Raw genomic sequence first — 20,350 nt, 5'->3', positions numbered from 1 at the left:
TGATACAGTTCCTAGCTAAGTGAATCTCTTAGCCTTTGGCACACTGTCATTTATTCTTCAAAAAAGTTTTGAGTTTGGTCAACTCTCATTACTGCTGCCTTCCTCCTTCTCCTGCTCCCCCTCCTGCATTTTTTTCCTTAATTTCTGCAGATAGCTGGGCTTTTTATATCTCCAAGTACTTGTTTGCATGTTTGAGTGCTTGTTTAGTTCAGACTCGAGTATTTCCTTCTGTTTCAATCTATTTCCTGGGAGGAGTTTTCTCTGAAATGTTTTGATCTGCATTTCTGTTTTCTTGCTACACAGTTTTATAGGCAATAGGTCTTCTCTCTCTCTTTTTTATTCCCAGGTGTTTCATGAACTGGGTTTCCAGCCAGTAGCGCAGTCTTCTGCCCCCACTGCGAGGCATGGCATCTTCAACTGCAACGTTGGTGGTGACGGGATTGGAGCAGGCAGCACTGGCTGGTTTGTTTCTCTTTCATCCCTACAGATTCTTGATTTCACTTCCTTCTGCTTTCACGTCACCGTCCCCAGAAACAATGCTGTCTCTGGTTACGTTCAGCCTGTAACTGGCCTCAATTCCCAAGTTCCGGAGCTGCATTAGCTCATTTAGTACCTGGTGTTGAAATTTTTCTTTCAATCAACTTTTTTTTCCTGCAGTTCATGTTTTCCCTGATCCCCTTTCTTTGTCCACAGAGATGTTTTATTACCCATCCTTCTCTCCACACCCACAGACATGCAGTGGAAGTGGCCTTCGATGGAACTTGGTGGTTATTCTCAAACTTACAGTAACTTGAAACTCATGCCATTTTCTGTCTTCCACTAATTCTCAATGTATGAGTCACATGTTTTTTGATGTGTCCTCTTTGCTGGTCTTAGAGTTTTGTGGGAGACTGTGTTGAGAGATTTAGAATCAAGTGACCATTATTTTCCAAGGATCTACTTGAAAATAAGTCTACTTTGAAATTTTGTGCTAATCTGATGAATGTGAACTGGTGTTTCACTATGATTTTGCGTTCTCCTGATTGATTATGTAGCCGAGCATCTTCTATATATTTATTTGGCATTCTTTTTTTCTTATGTAAAATTCCTGCTTATACCTTTTATCCATTTTTCTATTGGGTTATGTTTTTCTTTCTTACTTTAGGAGTTCTGTATATATTGTGGATGCTAATACTTTGTTTTCTATGTTCAAATGTATTTCTCCAAATTTGTGACTGTTTTTTATCCTTCTCATTATGTTGGACTTTGATGAGAATATTTTCTTAATTTTAAGGTCAGTTTTATCATTTTTTTATAGTTAGTATTTTTTCTCTTAAAATATTCTTTTCTTCCTCAATGTCATAAAGATATTCTCCTTTATGTTTTTTGTAAAGTTAAAAACTTTTCCTCTCAGATTTAAATCCCTCATCTATTTGGAATTGATTTTCATATATGCTGTGAGATAGGACTCCATACTCATTTTTAGCCAATTGTTACAGCACCATGGATTTAAATACGTTCTAATTTCTCACTAATTTGTCTTAAGTTCTTTCAAGTATCATGTTTCCATATATAAGCACATTTTTGGTGGCTCTCTTTTGCATTCTATTGGTCTATTTGTCGATTCTGGAGTCAGTACTGCACTGTCTTAATTACTGCCTAAATGTTGCTACCTGGAACATCACATCATTCCACTGGGCTCTTCTTGGCCATGTTCCCTACCAAGTTAATTTTAAAATCAGCTTGTTGATGCCACAACAAAGCACTAGTTGGATCTTAATTGGAATTACAATAAATATATCATTTGGGGGCAGTGCTGGCCCATTTGTTTTATTGAATGTTACTACTCCTGAATAAGATAGTGGTCTCCATTTCTGTAGGTATTCTTTAACAACTCTCCACAGAATTTTATAATTTTCTTCCTAGCACATTGTACAACTTTTGTTAATCTTTCTCATTTGGTATTGCAATTTAATTTCTCTAATGTTCCTCTTAGTTTACTAAGTAATTTGCAAATATAATTATAACAGTATGATTGTATCCTTTCCAGTATTTCTTTCTTTTCTATTTTATTGTCTTGGTTATGATTTTCAGTACAATCATACCTCAGTATTCATGGGGGGACTGGTTCCAGGCCCCCCTCCATGGATACCAAAATCCACGGATGCTCAAGTCCCTTATATAAAATGGAGTTGTATTTGCATGTAACTTATGCGCATCTTCCTGTATACTTTAAATCACCTCTAGATAACTTATAATTCCTATTACAATGTAAATACTATGTAAATAGCTGTAAATATAATGTAAATGCTATGTAAATAGTTACTGGAGCATGGCAAATTCAAGTTTTTCTTTTTGAAATTGACTTGAATTTTTTTGTTTTTGATCTGTGGTTGGTTGAATCCCTGGATGTAGAAGTGAGGGTGTGGAGGGGTGACTGCACAACTTTGAATATAAATCATGGCAGTTGCCATCCTTGTCTTACTTATGTTTTTAAATGAAATGCTTTTAACATTTAATAGTTTGCAGTAGATTTTTTGAGATGCTCTTTATTAAGTTAGGATACTCTATTTTTCCTAGAACGCTAAGGGCTTTTCTTAAATTCAAGAGAGTTGTTCCATTTCTCATGGAATGTTTTTTCTACCAATACTGAAATGATCATTTTTTTCCCTTTTTAATCTGTTCATGACGTAAATTTCATCAATACTTAAAAAATTTTGTACCAATTATATTACCAGAATGAAACCAATTATACTATCAGAATGAAATTATATTACCAGAATGAAACTTTGGTCATATTTTATACATACATTGCTCAACTTGGATTTTCAATGCTTTGTTTAGAATTTTTATCTAAATTTATATGAGTTATTATCTTACAAAAGTTCCTTTTTTCATACTGTCATTTTTTTTAATGTCTAAATGTTGCTGTCCTCAGAAAGCAAGTTAGTGTTCTGTGTCCCCTCCTTTTATATTCCCAGAAAGACTCCACGGGATTTGGAACTGTCCGGATTATATTTATAAATCAAGTACTAGGTTTGATTTGAAGAACATACGTACAAAATTTATTTTGAAAAACTTCCTTCCCCTTTGAAGTCATAACATCTAGACTGTTTTGCCAAAGCTTTGAGTTTCTCGTTATTGCTGTGTGCCCTACCCTGCACTTCCAACAAAATAAGTAAATAATGTGTTATGTTAAAAATAAGTTTTAATTATTGGTGTGAGCTGAACTGTGTCCTCAAGAAAGATCTGTTGAAGCCCTCACCCCACACCTGTGCATGTGGTCTCATAATTTGGAAGTATGGTCCTTGCAGATGTTTTCAAGTTAAGATGAGTCAGTAGGCTGGGCTCTAATCCAACATGACTGGTATCCTTATGAGAAGAGGGAAATGCAGACACGGACATGAAACCGCATACAAGCCCCCGGGTCCTTGTCTTTTGAAGTAAAGGCTGACTCAGGAGTTAATGATGAGAAACGTGAAGATGTAGAGACAAAGAAAGAGCTGTTGGGCTGGGGACCTGGTAACAGTTTAGACTATAATTCTGCCACATGGCAGAATCACCAAACTCCCAGTTCCCTAAAAGATACAGATAAAGGCCTGACACACATTCCTAAGTTGTTTGTACAGGACACAGATCCCCACCGGATGAAAACTGCTGACCACAAGGGCATAGACCCCAGACTGGTTGAAACCAGAAGGTTGATGATGCTTGAAACTTCACCTTGGTGCCAACCATTCCGAGAACTGCCCACGAGCTGACCACGCCCTGCTCCTTGGACACTGTAAGACTCCTCACTACCCTGCAGGGCGGGTCACACAGTCTTGAGAGCGTTAGCCTGCTGCGGCCCCCTTTGCCTGGCAAAGCAATAAAGCTACTCTTTTCTACTTCACCCAGAACTCTGTCTCTGTGTTTCTATTCGGTGAACAGAGACCGAGTTTCGGCAACAGACACACAGTGAGGACACCATGGATGACAGAAGCAGACCGTGTGTGGCAGCCACAAGCCAAGAAAGGCCAAGGATTGCTGGCAAACCGCCAGAAACTAAGAGGTAAAGCGTTTGCCCTTAAGGGTTTCAGAGGGAGCGTGGTCCTGCTGACCCCTTAAATTCAGGCTTCTAGCCTCCAGAACTGCCAGACGCGACATTTCTGATGTCTGCAGCCAGCCAGTTTGTGGCTCTTGTTAGGGCAGCCCTAGAAAACTAATGCAATTATTAGCTCCCATAATTTCATACTAAATTCACTCCTAATTTCTAAAATAGTTTTCCTGCCAAGTGTTACCATTGTCCTGTTTTTCTGCTCATTTTTAAGGTAATTTTGATTGTATCTTTGAAGGTATTTTTAAATTAATGTCTTAGAATAAGTTCTAACGATATGTTGCATTCTGAATTGTTAAATCATACAGCATGAGAAATAATGGTTAATGGAAATCGGAAAGTTGAAAAGGTGAAATTAATGGCCATGAGTTGTAAGAGTTCAGAAAATATGTGGTAGTTTGAGATCTTAAAAATTAGAACATTGAACTTTCCCTGACAGTGTAATCTTGGTTTTGTTCATTTCAGTCCTTTACTACTTATCTGCTTTGCTGCTCATAACCAATTCAGCTAAACATTAAACATTCCCGTCCCTGTTGTAACTTGCTGCTTTATACTGTGGCTCACCCCAGAGCTCTGAGAAATGCTGAGAGTCCTTTAACCGTGCTTAGTACAAGTACCATCCTGAGTAACTTATTCATGCTACGTAGCTGGTGCTTGAAGCATTACCAATCGTGAGCTCCAACCTCAGTAGAGGGAAGTTGGAGAACCATAAATTCTCAAAATGCTTATTGATTCATGTGCATGACTCAGGAGAATGTCGGCTCTATTTTTTTTTTAACTTTTTCAATTGTAGACATTGTCACTCCTCTTTCTTGGTTATAGTTAAGTCACTCGCGGCGACAGAAAGAGCTTCTGCAGTGGTATCTCGGGTGTGTCACTTCACCTGTCAGAGTTCCTCCCTAAACCTAGCACTCAACGACGTATGTTCCGTACTCAAAATACTAACCCGGTGTAAAGGCGGCATGGCTATGGCTGTACAGATTTATACAATCTGAGGTGGCATCTGATGCACAGAGCTCCTGAGGGTGACAAAGACAGCCCCCACCAACCTCCTTCCTGCTGAGCACAGGTGCGAACCTGCAGGCTGCAGGTGCGCCTGACCGCAGCACTGCCCGAAGTAAGTGCCAAGTTAGAAGGCACTGCCCAGAGCAAGTGTGGAAACTGCCTTCACGGGGTCTCCTGGCTTTGACAATATAAAGTTTAACTGTGTTTATATTTGGCTTCGAACCTTCCTATTACTGCCAAACAGAAACACACATGGAATAATAAGAGGAAACAAAGTCTAGCCATGTTTAAAAGTGGTACTTTTGTTGCTACTTTGATGTACAAAGAATGCAACGAAAAGATTCTCAGACCTTGAAATGAGCTACTTCGTGCCCCAAAGACAAGGATGTTGACCCACATCTAATTTCATAAGGACAGTTTGCCTTCATGTCTGTTTGAAAAGGATGGATAATAATAAGAACTCTCATTTAACTGGATCATTCAGAGACACGAGGGCAGAAGGTCCTGTATGGAGTTTTTCAGGGCTGTGCCTGCCCGCCTGATTCAGGGTGAAGGACCGATCATGCAGCAATTGTGACTTAAATGAAACAAAAACCTTTACCACAAACACTGAGGAATGGCGTTTTGTGATAAAATGTCCTTATGGAAAAGCTTTCGGAGACTCTCCTGAATTTTTAGTACAAATATAATCATTTAGTAGCTTTTAGGGAGAAGATATGAAACATGTCATTCTAAAAAGCACAATGCCCTTGTGACTTTGAGAATTCCCCAGAGACGGAGAATTCATGGGGAGAAGCCTATAGAAATAAGTCTTGTGACTTTTTAAACTGACTAACCCAAGCCCAAACTCTGTTTAGATTCTTCACTAATTGGGCACCAAAACCTAAGTTTCTTTGTCCTGCCAATTCCTCACCAGTGTACTGTTTCTTTGTCTAAGAAGTATAAAAGCTGCCTGAATCAAAATTTGTTTCTTTTTCATCTGCTAAGCTGTATTGTGTCAACTGTATTATTAGTTCAGCCACAGGACTCAAGAGGGGCGGTGGGGGGTGGGGTGGGGGAATGTCCCCTCCAGCTTGAGAGAAGTAAATGACACACTATCACACACTAAGACACGTCCAGCATGATGGTCACATCAGAAACACTGACAGTGTGACATTACAGTTAATTGAGAGCCACTTAAACACCAGAAAGAAAAGTTAGTCTCTTCACCTGGAGGAAATTTTCCTCAAAATTCTTTTTTACTAAACGCTGACATCAGGACTCTAAATGCTTCCTGAAAGATTTTACTGCACTGTAACTTTTTTCTTTTAAAATTCTTCTACAATTAAAATGTCATGCATTTTGGATAGCTATAAAGCTCTATCTTTAAGATACATTATCTCTGTAACTGAAATGGCACAGAAAATTAAGCAAATGGGGAAAATGAACTGTCACTTTTTTTTCTTACAATGTTATCCACTTTTTGCTTTTATAGGAGGAGGAACGTTTCTACGGCTACATTACAGGAGGAAAGTAATCTAAGCTACTTTATGTGATATTTTATAGAGAACTAAAAATGTAATGGTCATCAAATTTTCAAAAGCAGACTATAGAATATAGAACTCAATAAATATGTCCTATAATAAAAGGAATCATTTAAACTCTACCTTGCGATCAGTTAGAGAAAAAGGGAAAGAGATGGGACTAAAGAATAGTTTTAAGAAAGAACGAGAAGAAACAGAAGGATAAAAACATAAAATCAATGACGGGAGAGAATCAGGAGCAAGACAGAGGTCGGTCCACGAGGTCACGGAGCCTGGGACCGACTCCCACACAGGAAAAACTATCGGTTTGTGTCTGCCGGAAATTCATGTGTATGGAACACCGGCATTTTGAAAAAACATTCTGAGGAAATCTTTCATGAATATAAGATTTCGACATTTCCAGCACGGCAACTATTAACAAGAAAATCCCCTCCTCTTTTCTTTCACCCCGGTGGTAGACATGGATGAAATACAAATACTGAAAAAATAAATACCTTTACTAAATTCTACCAACATACAGTAAACTTTGAAATCTCTGGCCCTAAGAAATGTTTTCTTTTTGCTTAAAAGGCTATTAACAAGTAAGTATTGGGGTTAAAGACATGTAAGCCCCAGACAGACTTTTCCTCATATCACAACCATAAAGAAAAATAACTAAAAAGGGAAAGGAATATGTTTTCCCCTGTGTGAGATGTTACTGACTGTCACGTCTACAAACCATATAAAATTAACACATTTCCTTCAGTGAGCATCCCACACTTAAGGAAATACAGTAATAACGCATGGTGTTAGTTCCTGACTGTGACATAAACTGAGGCAGCAGATGGATGGGCCCCTGGGCTGGACAGCTGGGGTTTGCCCATGGAGTAACTCTGAAGCTTGGTTCTCACCCAGATGCTCCAAGGACAAAGCCAGTGGCAGAAGCTGAGCTCTGCTGAAGTAAAGAGATAAGATGAGCACTCCTGAGGTCAAGGAAAACCTCCTGTCTGCGTATGTGCAGGAAGGCTCCTTGGGGGTCAAAAACGGGGGGGGCTGCCACCCCGTAATAAGTGTGGACCTGCACCCACAGGCCTCTGCGGTGGGATCCGTCTTAGCAAAAAGTTGTGCACGCATGTCGGGGAGGTCCTGGGACCAGTCAGGTGTGAAAAAAGAAACTAGACAATTGGCCACATGTGAACAAAGACCCGGAAGGACTGTCCTATATATGTGATTTAACTCACCTCCTTACTGTACTCCTCCTGTTAGAGAGGACGCCCACACCCTTTCCCTCTGGGTGTGTATTTCTTCCTAGCTTCTGACTTAAGTAAATAAACTGCTTCTCTGTGTGCTCTCCCACTTGTCCTGCTGTGTCTCTAATAATAAACTTTGCACCTGTTTTTACAGTTTTTGCCTCCTTGAAACATTCTTGTTTGCTAACGGAGAAAGAGCTAGGGCCAGTTAGCTTCTAGCTTCTAGCCTCTAGCCCCTGGTGGTCTGGCGGCTAGGATTCCTGGTTTTTATCCAGGCTACCCAGGTTCCCTCGCTTCAGGACCAGTCACTGCTGCCCTCCGAGATCAAAACGATTAACCCTTTTCACTCAGTCCACAAATTAATGACTCCTAGAGCTTTCTAGCCACTAGTCTGGGATTAAAAATATGACTAACTGACAGCCTCTGCTCTAAAAAAATCATAGGCCAGTCAGGAGGCATAATCAGATGTTTGAGACATAAACTATAGTACATAAAAGCACGCCATGGTATTATAAATAGGGGGCAATGAACAAAAGACGTTATCGGTGAAATTCAAGGCATTTGACAAAAATGCTTGGAGATTTCTTCAAGGTTTTGAAGTCATACTCCATGTCATTATAGTAGTAATAGTAAGATAGCTTGAGAGATAGACATAGATGATGATAGATAGATAAATAGATAAACAGATAGATAAGAGTCTTTTCTACACGATAGCTAGGAGATAAACATTTTATTTTTATTGTCCTATTTAATCTTAACTATAAAAATTTGATTTATAAATTTCATTTGTGTCCGCAAAACTGGAAAATGATTTTGGTTTGGTACCCTTACAAAAGGCTACCCTGTGAGAAAGAATCAGGAAGAGCATCTAGAACCCCCATGGTCTGGCATCAGAGCCTTTATCCCTATGTGCTGTCTTATAACGTTTCTCACCATCTCCTTCTGTTCCAAAGCCAAAGCCACCAATGGCAATTTTTTAAAAGGAAGAAATTGGCAATGGTGAGTTTTGCAGAGTGGCTGTGTACCCCTCACCCCCCAAAGACGTGCACATCCTAATCCCTAGAACCTGTGAACATGTTAACATAGCAAAAGAGACTTTGCAAATGTGATAAGGCGTGAACCTCCGACACACTTACCATGGTTTTATACCCAGACAACCGTTTTGTTTCTCACTCTCAGTACAGTATTCAATACATTACATGAGATAGTCAACACTTTAGTATAGAATAGGCTTGTTTGTTAGATGGTTTTGCCCAACTGTAGGCTAATTAATGTAAGTGTTCTGAGCATCTGAAGTAGACTAAACTATGATGTTCAGTAGGTTAGGTGTATTAAATGCTTTTTCGACTTCTATGTTTTCAACTTAGGATGGGTTTATTGGATGTAATGCCATCACAGGTTGAGGAAGATCTGTACTCAGCTCTACCGTTATAGTGGGAAAGTGGCCGTAGTAGATAATATACAAATGAACAGGCGGGGCTGAGTGACAATAAGACTGTAAGCGCAGGTGGCCTCCTGTAGGCTGCAGTTTCCTGAGCCCTGTGTTCGAGTCTGGCTCGCAGGGCGTCCACATTCACACTGACGTTTTAGCACTCATAGAGCTGGCTTCCCTCCCCGAAGTGCCCTGGGGTCTGTGGGCTGCCAGAGGCTCCCGAGGGACTGGGCATCTCCCTCTGGAGGAATCACCTAAAAGATGCAGCTGAGCCACCGACCCTGAGAGAGATGTGCTTGGACCAGAAAACACCTGGGGTGGGTCAGGCTAGTCACTGAGCGACTGCTTGGAGGCACGTTCACCACGAAGCAAGCGAAAGTAACTCTCCAGAGTCAGGGCCTCAGCGCCCCTCGCAGGCCCTAGAGCTCGCCTGCGATGTTTCCAGGTGGCACACGTGCTCACAAGACGCTTGTCTGCATAAGCTTCGGGCCCCGCGATCCTGGACCCTCCCTGCCTGTCAACACTGCTCCAGATGCTGGGAAATCACCGTGAAATGAAACAGTCGTCAGGATGACCGGAACAGACAAACGCCTTAAAGTCACATTTTGGAGACCGTTAAATGCAGGAATGGCATGGATTTCATCTGTCCTGCCCACTCCTCCCGAATCCTGGTTTATAAATAACAGTAACATAATAAATGTCTGTGGAGCTAAGATGCTACTGAGAGAATCAATGTGTGGAGAAACTAAGTCATTGTAGAAGGAAGGTTTTTTTTAATGGATTAAAGAAATTAGAAAAATAGAGAATTAAGAAAATTATGGGACAAAAGAAACTATCAAATTGTTTTAAAAGAAAGGTATGCTTAATTAAAAAGTAAAAGTTGAAACTATGGAAGAGAAAACAGTGAAGGATTGAAAGACATGATAAAATTTGGTTTTCAGGGGGAAAAAACAATGCCATAGAGTAACTGAAGAGACATGAATGGTAGAAGCCATCACAGTAAGTCAAGGTATATTGGAAAACAGGCAACAGACAGCTGTGCTATTGCTTTCTTTCTTTTTAAAATGTATTTTGTAAGCAGAGGTTTGCAAGACTTTTTAAAAAATCTACTACTCCTGATGAGACCCACCCTCACTTCAGGTGACTTTCAGGGCGGTCAGACTGCCCGACCCTTTAAGCCGCCAGCAGGACGCCTCTGGCTAACGGGACCCTCGCCGACAACCGCACGGCCCCCCGCGGCTCCTCCCTTAGTTTCTAAGGGAAGATTATGTGAGATTCTAGCAGACGATGCCTGCGGGGGCCTCTCTTGCTCCAGCTACTGACACTAATGGATCTTGGCTCCGCTCAGCTGAGAGATAAACGTGGTCTGGAGATTTCCTGCAGTCACAGAGACCAGCTCCAACCGACCACCCACGGTCCCCAGAACAAAGGAGACTCGACGGGGAACTTGAAGGTAGGACTCGCTTCTGCTTGATTTGCGACTGAGATGCAGAAGCTGAGTTTTTGCCCTTTCCACGTGTCAGAGAGATTCCGTGTCTGAGACGCCAGCGGGCGGCATCCCTGCGGTTCTGTGTGTACCGACCGTGGGCACAGGGACCCCGGGACCCCCGGCCCCGAAGACCTTCCCCAGCAGAGTGGATGGTTCCTTTGCCTCCACTGAGCTCAGCAGTAACTGAGTCCTAAGAGGCGGGCAGTGACACGCGAGTCTGGAGGAAAACAGCACGACATTAACCACTTCCATGCTAATCAAGACATGAGTTCCAACTGGCCCTGCTTTTTCCTCAAGAGCTTGTAACAAAGCAATTTTCTAGGTTTAACTCACAGAAGGGAAAACAAGGACTTGATCACATTTTTAGTTTCTCAACAGCAACTCTTCCACTTGAAATCTAAGAACCTGTGTGTTACATTTTATTTTTAATATTTTGGTGAATGTTTCTGCCATCGCCATTTTAAGGACGGTCACAGATATGGCATATATGAGCCCATACACATCAGGGCTGATACTAACACCAAATATTTTATTAAGGATTTGGGGTAATGAATAGAAAAGTTGATAAAACATTTTGGTCTATTATGTTCCTAAAGGGATTATCTACTGGGGACTGTTCATGGTCAGCAAGTCTTTATGAAATAAGAAAAATAAGCTTAAAATCCAGATTTCAATTCCCTAACTAGAAATGGGTTGCCAATAAGTTCCAGTGCTAGTATTCATGTTAAAATCACAAAAAATTACACTACTACATTTAGAGGTTTTTTTTGTAGTTGTTATTGAAATGTTTTGTTCTCTGTTAAGATATATTAAAAAGGCTAATGATTTAATAGTCCACATCCCTAATCTAAAGCAACAGGAATGAAAATACCTAAAAAACAAAAATAACTTTAAAAATCTGTTCATTAATCCTCTGCCTATTTAACAAGTATTTCTAAAAACTGGGCGTTGTAGACGCAAAGGGTAGAAAGCGTAAGGAGATGCTATTTTTCCCCAGAACATTTTCAGTTTAATGAAAAGTTGATAAACAGTCACAATATGAACTATTTTAATAGAAACAAGTACAAGGAAAAGTTGGGTCTTTAGGAGAAACAAGATGAGGAAACTGATCTGGGTCCGGAAGACCGAGGGAGTCCCTGCCAAGCAGGTAAAGGAAAGAAATGTCTTCTAGGTAAAAAACAGAGCTTATGGGGCGACCTGAAGCTTGGAAAGGTCACCGCATTCTCAGGAAAGGGGAGAGTGAGCGACAGTAGGGTTTGGGTTGGGAAGCGACAAGAAATATGGCTGAAAATTTAGATTAGGACCAGAGTCTGAAGGGACTTGTTCTCAAGTATAATATTTTTCTTAACCTAATTGGAAAGAGAAAATCCTATGATGTTGTTAAGCAGAGAGGTGATAGGCTCTAATTTGTCCTTTTCAATAAATCTGATGCTGTAAGAAAAAAGGAAAGTGGTGCAGGCAGAGAGAGCTGCTGTGAAAATTCAGGTGGAGAGAAGCCTAGAATACAGACTGAATTAAGGAAGGAAAAACCTCTGTTTAAACAATGGTATCAAGGCGAAAATAGTAGGGAAAAAATACATAATTTAGAATGAGTGCATTTTCTGCTTCTGACTATGGAGCTGTAAGCTCCATACTGGGAGCAAACCAGTCCTTCCATTACAAACGACCATAAAAGAGAACAAAATAGATGAATGCATGGTTTACAAACACTGGAGAATAAGCAGCGTAAAACTAAGAAACCTGAGAAAAGTAAAACTTGTAACAATGGTCCAGCTTTCTGCCAGGCAGGGTGCTGGAGTCCAAGCAAAGCAAGGGGTGCCGGGTTGGGGGTCCTCTTGGCTTGTCCTGCACTCCCACTGAGACAAGGCACGAAGCAGCGTCTACACAAGTCCAGGCTGCAATCCAGTAATTGACATGTATTTAAAAGTTACAAGACAGGCAAGGAAACTGAACATATAGTCCAGACCTAAGAAAGTAAGTAGTCAAGAGTAATCACCTCTGAAACTATGGCTGTGATGTTGAATTGATCAGAGATGGACATTAAAGCAGTTATTATAAATGTATGCAAAAAATTAAAGAAGCTATGTTCTTAATGAGCTAACACAGGCAAATGTCAACAGAGAGCTAAGAACCATAAAAAATATAAACACTAGAACTAGTGTGACTAAAATGAAAATTTCACTTGACATATATTAGACAGCAGAAGAGTCAATGAGCTTGAAAGAAAGATGGTGGCGCAGTGGCTAGGAGTCCGCCTGCCAATGCAGGGGACGCGGGTTCGAGCCCTGGTCCAGGAAGATCCCACATGCTGTGGAGCAACTAAGCCCGTGCGCCACAACTACTGAGCCTGCGCTCTAGAGCCTGTGAGCCACAACTACTGAGCCTGCGCTCTAGAGCCCACGAGCCACAACTACTGGGCCCACATGCCTAGAGCCTGTGCTCCGCAACAAGAGAAGCCACCACAATGAGAAGCCCACACACCGCAACGAAGAGTAGCCCCCACTCGCCGCAACTAGAGAAAGCCCGTGCGCAGCAACGAAGACCCAACACAGCCCAAAATAAATAAATAAATTTATTTTAATAAAAAGGAAGAAAGAAAATATCCAAACCTGAAGAACAGATAAACATAGTGATCCAGAAGTTATGAGGTTAGGTTTTTATTCAAGAAAAATGGATACATGAGTCCACAAAAAGACCTACATGTGAGTGTTCATGGCAGCATTATTCAGAAGAGGTAAAAACTGGACACAACCGAAGTGGCCACCCAGGTGAAGGAATAAACAAATACTCATACGTTCACACAGACAAGCTGCTCACAACTGACAGCAACAAAGTGTATCATCTGTTGATACATCTGACACACAGATGAATTTTCAAAAACATGGTGAGCAAAACAAGCCAAGCTTAAAAGGAAACCATAAACAAGACGAAAAGACAATCCTCAGAATGGGAGAAAATATTTGAAAATGAAGCAACTGACAAAGGATTAATCTCCAAAACATACAAGCAGCTCATGCAGCTCAATATCAAAAAAACAAACAACCCAATCCAAAAATGGGCAGAAGACCTAAATAGACATTTTTCCAAAGAAGATATACAGATTGCCAACAAACACATGAAAGGATGCTCAACATCACTAATCATCTGAGAAATGCAAATCAAAACTACAAAGAGGTATCACCTCACACCAGTCAGAATATCTATCACCAAAAAATCTACAAACAATAAATTCTGGAGAGGGTGTGGAGAAAAGGGAACCCTCTTGCAGTGTTGGTGGGAATGTAAATTGATACAGCCACTATGGAGAACAGTATGGAGGTCCCTTAAAAAACTAAAAATAGAACTACCATATGACCCAGCAATCCCACTACTGGGCATATACCCTGAGAAAACCATAATTCAAAAAGAATCATGTACCACAATGTTCATTGCAGCACTATTTACAATAGCCAGGACATGGAAGCAACCTAAGTGTCCATCGACAGATGAATGGATAAGGAAGATGTGGTACATATATACAATTGAATATTACTCAGCCATAAAAAGAAACGAAACTGAGTTATTTGTAGTGAGGTGGATGGACCTAGAGTCTGTCATACACAGTGAAGTAAGTCAGAAAGAGAAAAACAAATACCGTATGCTAGCACATATATGTGGAATCTAAAAAAAAAAATGGTCATGAAGAACCTAGGGGCAAGACAGGAATAAAGATGCAGACGTAGAGAATGGACTTGAGGACACGGGGAGGGGGAAGGGTAAGCTGGGATGAAGTGAGAGAGTGGCATGGACATATATACACTACCAAATGTAAAATAGATAGCTAGTGGGAAGCAGCCGCATAGCACAGGGAGATCAGCTCGGTGCTTTGTGACCACCTAGAGGGGTGGGATAGGGAGGATGGGAGGGAGACGCAAGAGGGAGGAGATATGGGGACATACGTATATGTATAGCTGATTCACTTTGTTATAAAGCAGAAACCAACACACCATTGTAAAGCAATTATACTCCAATAAAGATGTTAAAAAAAAAAAATCAAGCCAAGCTTAAAAGAGCACATGCAGTAGGATTCCATTTATATGAAGTCCTAGAACAGGCAAAACTGATATTTAGTTACAGAAATCTGACCAGAGCGTGAAGCAAGTTTCTGCGTGAGGAGATATTTTTTGTCTTTACTGGGTGATGATTACACTAGTAGGAATGCTATTCAAGTCATCAAATTCAACATTGAAAACATGTGCATTGTACTGAATGTTACTGTCAACATATAATGATAAAAATTTTTATTTTTTTCTGTCGGATTTTCATGATTTAGGCAAAATACATCAAACTGTGTTCAGATGCAGAGATTTTTGGTAAAACAGAATTAAAAAATAAAATAAAGCATACCTCTTGTTCATTATAAAGTTTTCCTTTTTTGAATTTTATTTTATTTTATACAGCATGTTCTTATTAGCTACTTTATACACATCAGTGTATACACGTCAATCCCAATCTCCCAATTCATCCCACCACCACCCACACTTTGCCCCTTGGTGTCCATACATTTGTTCTGTACATCTGTGTGTCTATTTCTGCCTTGCAAACTGGTTCATCTATGCCATTTTTCTAGATTCCACATATATGCATTAATATACAATTTTTGTTTTTCTCTTTCTGACTTACTGCACTCTGTATGACACTCTCTAGGTCCATCCACATCTCTACAAATGACCCAATTTCGTTCCTTTTTATGGCTGAGTAATATTCCATTGTATATATGTACCACATCTTCTTTATCCATTCATCTGTTGATGGGCATTTAGATTGCTTCCATGACCTGGCTATTTCAAATAGTGCTGCAGTGAACATTGGGGTGCATGTGTCTTTTCGAATTATGGTTTTCTCAGGGTATATGCCTGGTAGTGGGAATGCTGTGTCATATGGTAGCTCTGTTTTTAGTTTTTTAAGAAACCTCCATACTGTTCTCCATAGTGGCTGTATCAATTTACATTCCCACCAACACTGCAAGAGGGTTCCCTTTTCTCCACACCCTCTCCAGTATTTATTGTTTGTAGATTTTTTGGTGATAGATATTCTGACTGGTGTGAGGTGATACCTCTTTGTAGTTTTGATTTGCATTTCTCAGATGATTAGTGATGTTGAGCATCCTTTCATGTGTTTGTTGGCAATCTGTATATCTTCTTTGGAGAAATGTCTATTTAGGTCTTCTGCCCATTTTTGGATTGGGTTGTTTGTTTTTTTGATATTGAGCTGCATGAGCTGCTTGTATGTTTTGGAGGTTAATCCTTTGGCAGTTGCTTTGTTTGCAAATATTTTCTCCCATTCTGAGGGCTGTCTTTTCGTCTTGTTTATGGTTTCCTTTGCTGTGCAAAAGCTTTTAAGTTTCATTAGGTCCCATTTGTTTATTTTTATTTCCATTTCTCTAGGAGGTGGATCAAAAAGGATCTTGCTGTGATTTATGTCATAGAGTGTTCTGCCTATGTTTTCCTCTAAGAGTTTGATAGCGTCTGGTCTTACATTTAGGTCTTTAATCCATTTTGAGTTTATTTTTGTGCATGGTGTTAGGGAGTGTTCTAATTTCATTCTTTTACATGTAGCTGTCCAGTTTTACCAGCACCACTTATTGAAGAGGCTGTCTTTTCTCCATTGCATATTCTTGCCTCCTTTATCAAAAATAAGGTGACCATATGTGCATGGGTTTATCTCTGGACTTTCTATCCTGTTCCATTGACCTATATGTCTGTTTTTGTGCCTGTAACATATTATCTTATAAAGTTTTCTATAAAGAATTTATTATGATTTCATATTGTATATAACCAGGAACAATTAAGTTAGAGTATAATATTAGTATATATTAGTAAAAATATATAGTATAATAGTATAATATACTATAGATTTCTTCAGTTGAATTATTATAATTGTAAAATAATCTAATATAGCATCAAATTTCAAAGGTGGGAATAAAAGCAGATTCGGAAAAAAAGATAGATATATATTTATCATTTCATTTCATTTCTAAAACACAAGTACTAAGACTCACAACTATAAAATCCACACAAGTGATGCTAAATTCAGTGTCATGCTTTAAGGTGTTGAACTAATTATTTTGCATTCTGTTTCTGCAAAATGAATGACACTGACTCCTTCTAAGCCCTGGACCTTGGGGGTATCTGACTGACAACCAGATTTTAATTTGCCTCTTGTCACTTTTTATTTGCTCAGCCGTGTGTCTCCCTTCCCTGCAGGGCTACAGAGCTGACTGAAAGAGTTTTTAATTTTTGGAAATTGGGGTTAAGATAATGCAAGAATCAAGTATGTGGTTTTCTCTGTAGTCACTTTTCATTCCTTTTTATTATATAAAATTAAGACATCGTAGTTGACTGAAGCTGCTAAATAGCTGAAGAAAATAAGGTGGTATGCATCAGTGTAAAAACCTAGTTTTCACCTAAGAAAACTTTATCTGGTCAGGGTTTTACCCTGAGGAACGTATAAAATCCAGGGCCCTCGGAGGCTGAACGGAGCCACCCAGGCAGGTCACACGTCCCGGGGTCCCTGGAACTGCCAGGGGGTGCTGGCCCCGCGCTGAGCCCAGGGAGTTAAAGGAAAACTGGACAGTTGATCTGCAACCACGGAGGACGTGCTCTCCGTCCCCTGTCATTAGATTACAGGTTCCCCAGAAAGGCAGGGGCAGGTGGGAAGAAGATGACCGGGAGAGGGGAAGCTCTGACCGCGGCGTTGACGGGCAGATAACACGACCTGGCGTATAATTGTACAAGATGGAATGTTCACAACATGATTGCTTGAAAAAACCTGACGCTCGGGGTTCCTGTCCCAGCTATGCCAAGAAAGACCCCGTGTGAACGTGGGGCTGGGGGAGAGCCGTCCTCAGGGCGCCAAGTACAAAACAGAACAAGGGAAAGTGGAGACGGGGAGAAAAACTAAGCCTGAACACAGAGCCGCCAAGACGGGAGGTGGAGAGACACACAGGGCCTCGGAGGCCTGGCTGTATTGAAACAGTCCGGTCTCCTGCAAGGCAGGGACAAAACCCCTCCCTCCCAAAGGGACAGGGGACAAGGACGGCTGAGCAAAAGGACTAAGAAAGAATGGCAGTTTCACATCTGGGGGCTGCTCTCCGGCGGGGGTTCCCTGGGGCAATGAGGTGAGGGCACGCGCTTCACACGCCTACTGAGCCCCGGAAGGAAGGGCGGCCAGTAAATAGTTGTTAATATCGACGTGGCTTCCAGGAATCTCTGAGTCGTCTAAAAATGAAGGCAGAATTTGGGCGTGTAGTTTTGTTGCCTTCTTCTGCAAAGAAGGCCCACAGTTTCTATCAGATTTATAAAATGGTCCTCCATAAAGTGGTTAAGAATCACTGTTCTACAGCAAGTGAAGTCGCTGCTACACGTAAAGATGAAGGGAAGATGTTATGAAAGGTCCCTGAAGGCAGGGACGGGTGTGAAAGTCGAGAAACCGTTAGAAGCATGAGTCAGAAACCCTGGAGAAGGAAGGCCAAGCATGGGAAGAGCGGACATCTCCCTCGGACGGCAGGGAGGAGAGACAGAAGCTCTGAGAAGGTCACTGAGAGCCTCACCGAGGGACCCAAAAGTGGACAGAGGGGAGACACTCAACGGCTCTATTTTTGGTTTTTTGTTTTCTTAATATTGTCAAGCAAAGCAGCTGTACGATGGGTGCAGGGACTGAACATGTTCCTTAACTGGTGAGTCGTAAGCTATTGTGTAAAGCAGCCGAGGCAGCCGCACACCCCTGTGACGATGGGCAACACGTGAGCTTGTGTTTACACTCCAGAGCAGCAGTGGCCACACCCACAAAAATATACACGTGACATTTTCAAAAGAGGGTCCAAAAATAGCTTTTAAAATGGTCTGCCTCTGAGAATTTAGGTTCGCCACTCAATGGATAATTAATCTTCACATTCTGCTCATTATGTTTTGTAAAGGATAAAAAGAAACAGGCGATATGATTTTTTTGAGCAAAGATAATACTATAAAAAGAAAATAATTCATTTTCGTAGGGGCTTTAACTAAAACAACTCTTTAAAAAATAGAATCCTTTTGACAAAAAAATAAAATTAAATTAAAAAAAAATTTTTAAGATTTCCAAAGATTACCAAGGGATAATCTTTAAAAATCACCGAAGGGGAAAGGGGGTGGGTATAAATTCGGAGTTTCGCTCGCTGCCTTCCCCATGGGGAGCTCTGAGAAGCCACCACCTGCTCGGTTACTTCTGCATCCTTACACGCATCCATCATGGACACAGCAAGGTGTGCTTAAGATGCTGACATCTTGTCTCCTCTACTAAAGAAAGACTGTGTTAAGGATGAGATGATGCCTTATTTATCTTTGTACCTCAAGTACCAATCCCCCTGACCTGCACATAGTACTGGTTTATACACATTTGGAGAACTAAACTAAATAAGTCAAAGAGAATAAAAAGGTCACTGAGGAGGTAAAGCTGTCTTAGAGATTTTGGTCAATGGAGGCACATCAAGCCCTCTATGTTTGGAATCATAATACCTGTAGATCATGGTCACAGCAGTAATGATGGTCACAGCTCACTTCAGCTAAGCCCTTTCTACGTGCCAGCACTGTGGAAGAACTTTGTCTGTATTAACTGATTCAATCCTCCTGGCAGTGGAGTAGATCCTACGATTATCCCGAGTTTACAGGTAAGAATCCGAGGTACAAAGATGTCTAGTCACTTGCTCAAGGTCTCTCAATGGTGCTGAGATGAGGAATCACAGTAAGAATATAAACAGGCTGCACAACATGAGTCCAGGACCACCATGGCACGCTGTCTGGGGAGAAGCAGGAGCAGGGCAGTGCTGCAGGATGGCATTTCAAGGTGCTCCTTTCTGGACCAACCACTGCAAAGCCTCAGCCTGAGCTTTATTTGACCGTGAAGACAGCGATCATGTTATCTTGAATATGTCCTGGTGTCGCAAAGCATCCCAGGTGCCTTCATCAGGACAAATGGGGCGTTTGTGGCTTCACTGGTCTCAACACACTCCGACTCCAATTATAATAAAATAGCGCCTACCTGCAGCACGATGCTCATCTGTGGGCAGCAGCATACAACCAGGTGTGCCTGACCTGACGAGGCCTGGCAGGGCCACTGGGTCTGACGCTGCCTGGTGGAGGCTGGCACCACCGAGCCTGCTCCCTGGGGTGGGACCACGTGGAGCGGACCCGTGGCATAAACTAACGCCACTTAGATTCTGCGAGGAACAAGTTTCCTTCTCTTTGAGACTGACCTGACTGCGATGGCCGCCAGCCCAGGGGTGGTACCTGCACATGAAACTGAAAACACCCCGCAGTCACTTTGTTATAAAGCAGAAACTAACACACCATTGTAAGGCAATTATACTCTAATAAAGATGTTAAAAAAAAAAAAAGAAAAAAAAAACACCCCGCAGTCTTCACTATCCCTGTTGTGATTTACGGAGATCATAAAAACTCAGTAGAACTGAAGGGACAACAATTTTGTAATCAAAATAAAATAAGTTCTTACTGTGAAAACAAATGTCTTCGTGTGGACTTAATTGCACTGTCAACCTTCGGCCCAGCATCAAGAATGGAT

General features: G+C 41.1%; 1 protein-coding gene and 1 long non-coding RNA gene across 14 annotated transcripts in view; one reads left to right on the top strand and one right to left on the bottom strand.

The window, feature by feature from the left end:
- LOC132351928 (uncharacterized) overlaps window positions 1-20,350 on the bottom strand; it is a 366,712-nt gene that overhangs the window by 179,226 nt on the left and 167,136 nt on the right. The window lies entirely within an intron of this gene.
- LOC132351930 (uncharacterized) lies at window positions 3,210-7,933 on the top strand. Of its 2 annotated transcripts, XR_009498533.1 has the most exons (3): window positions 3,210-3,763; window positions 3,910-4,030; window positions 6,555-7,933. It is a non-coding gene; the product is annotated as an uncharacterized LOC132351930 (long non-coding RNA). The 2 variants fall into 2 exon arrangements; XR_009498532.1 differs by lacking the exon at window positions 3,210-3,763 and having other exon boundaries at window positions 3,776-4,030.

The sequence above is a fragment of the Balaenoptera ricei genome, chromosome 17 (assembly GCF_028023285.1).
Source record: "Balaenoptera ricei isolate mBalRic1 chromosome 17, mBalRic1.hap2, whole genome shotgun sequence".
In the NCBI taxonomy this organism is placed as follows: Eukaryota; Metazoa; Chordata; class Mammalia; order Artiodactyla; family Balaenopteridae; genus Balaenoptera; species Balaenoptera ricei.
This window is presented reverse-complemented; position numbering and strand designations above follow the sequence as displayed.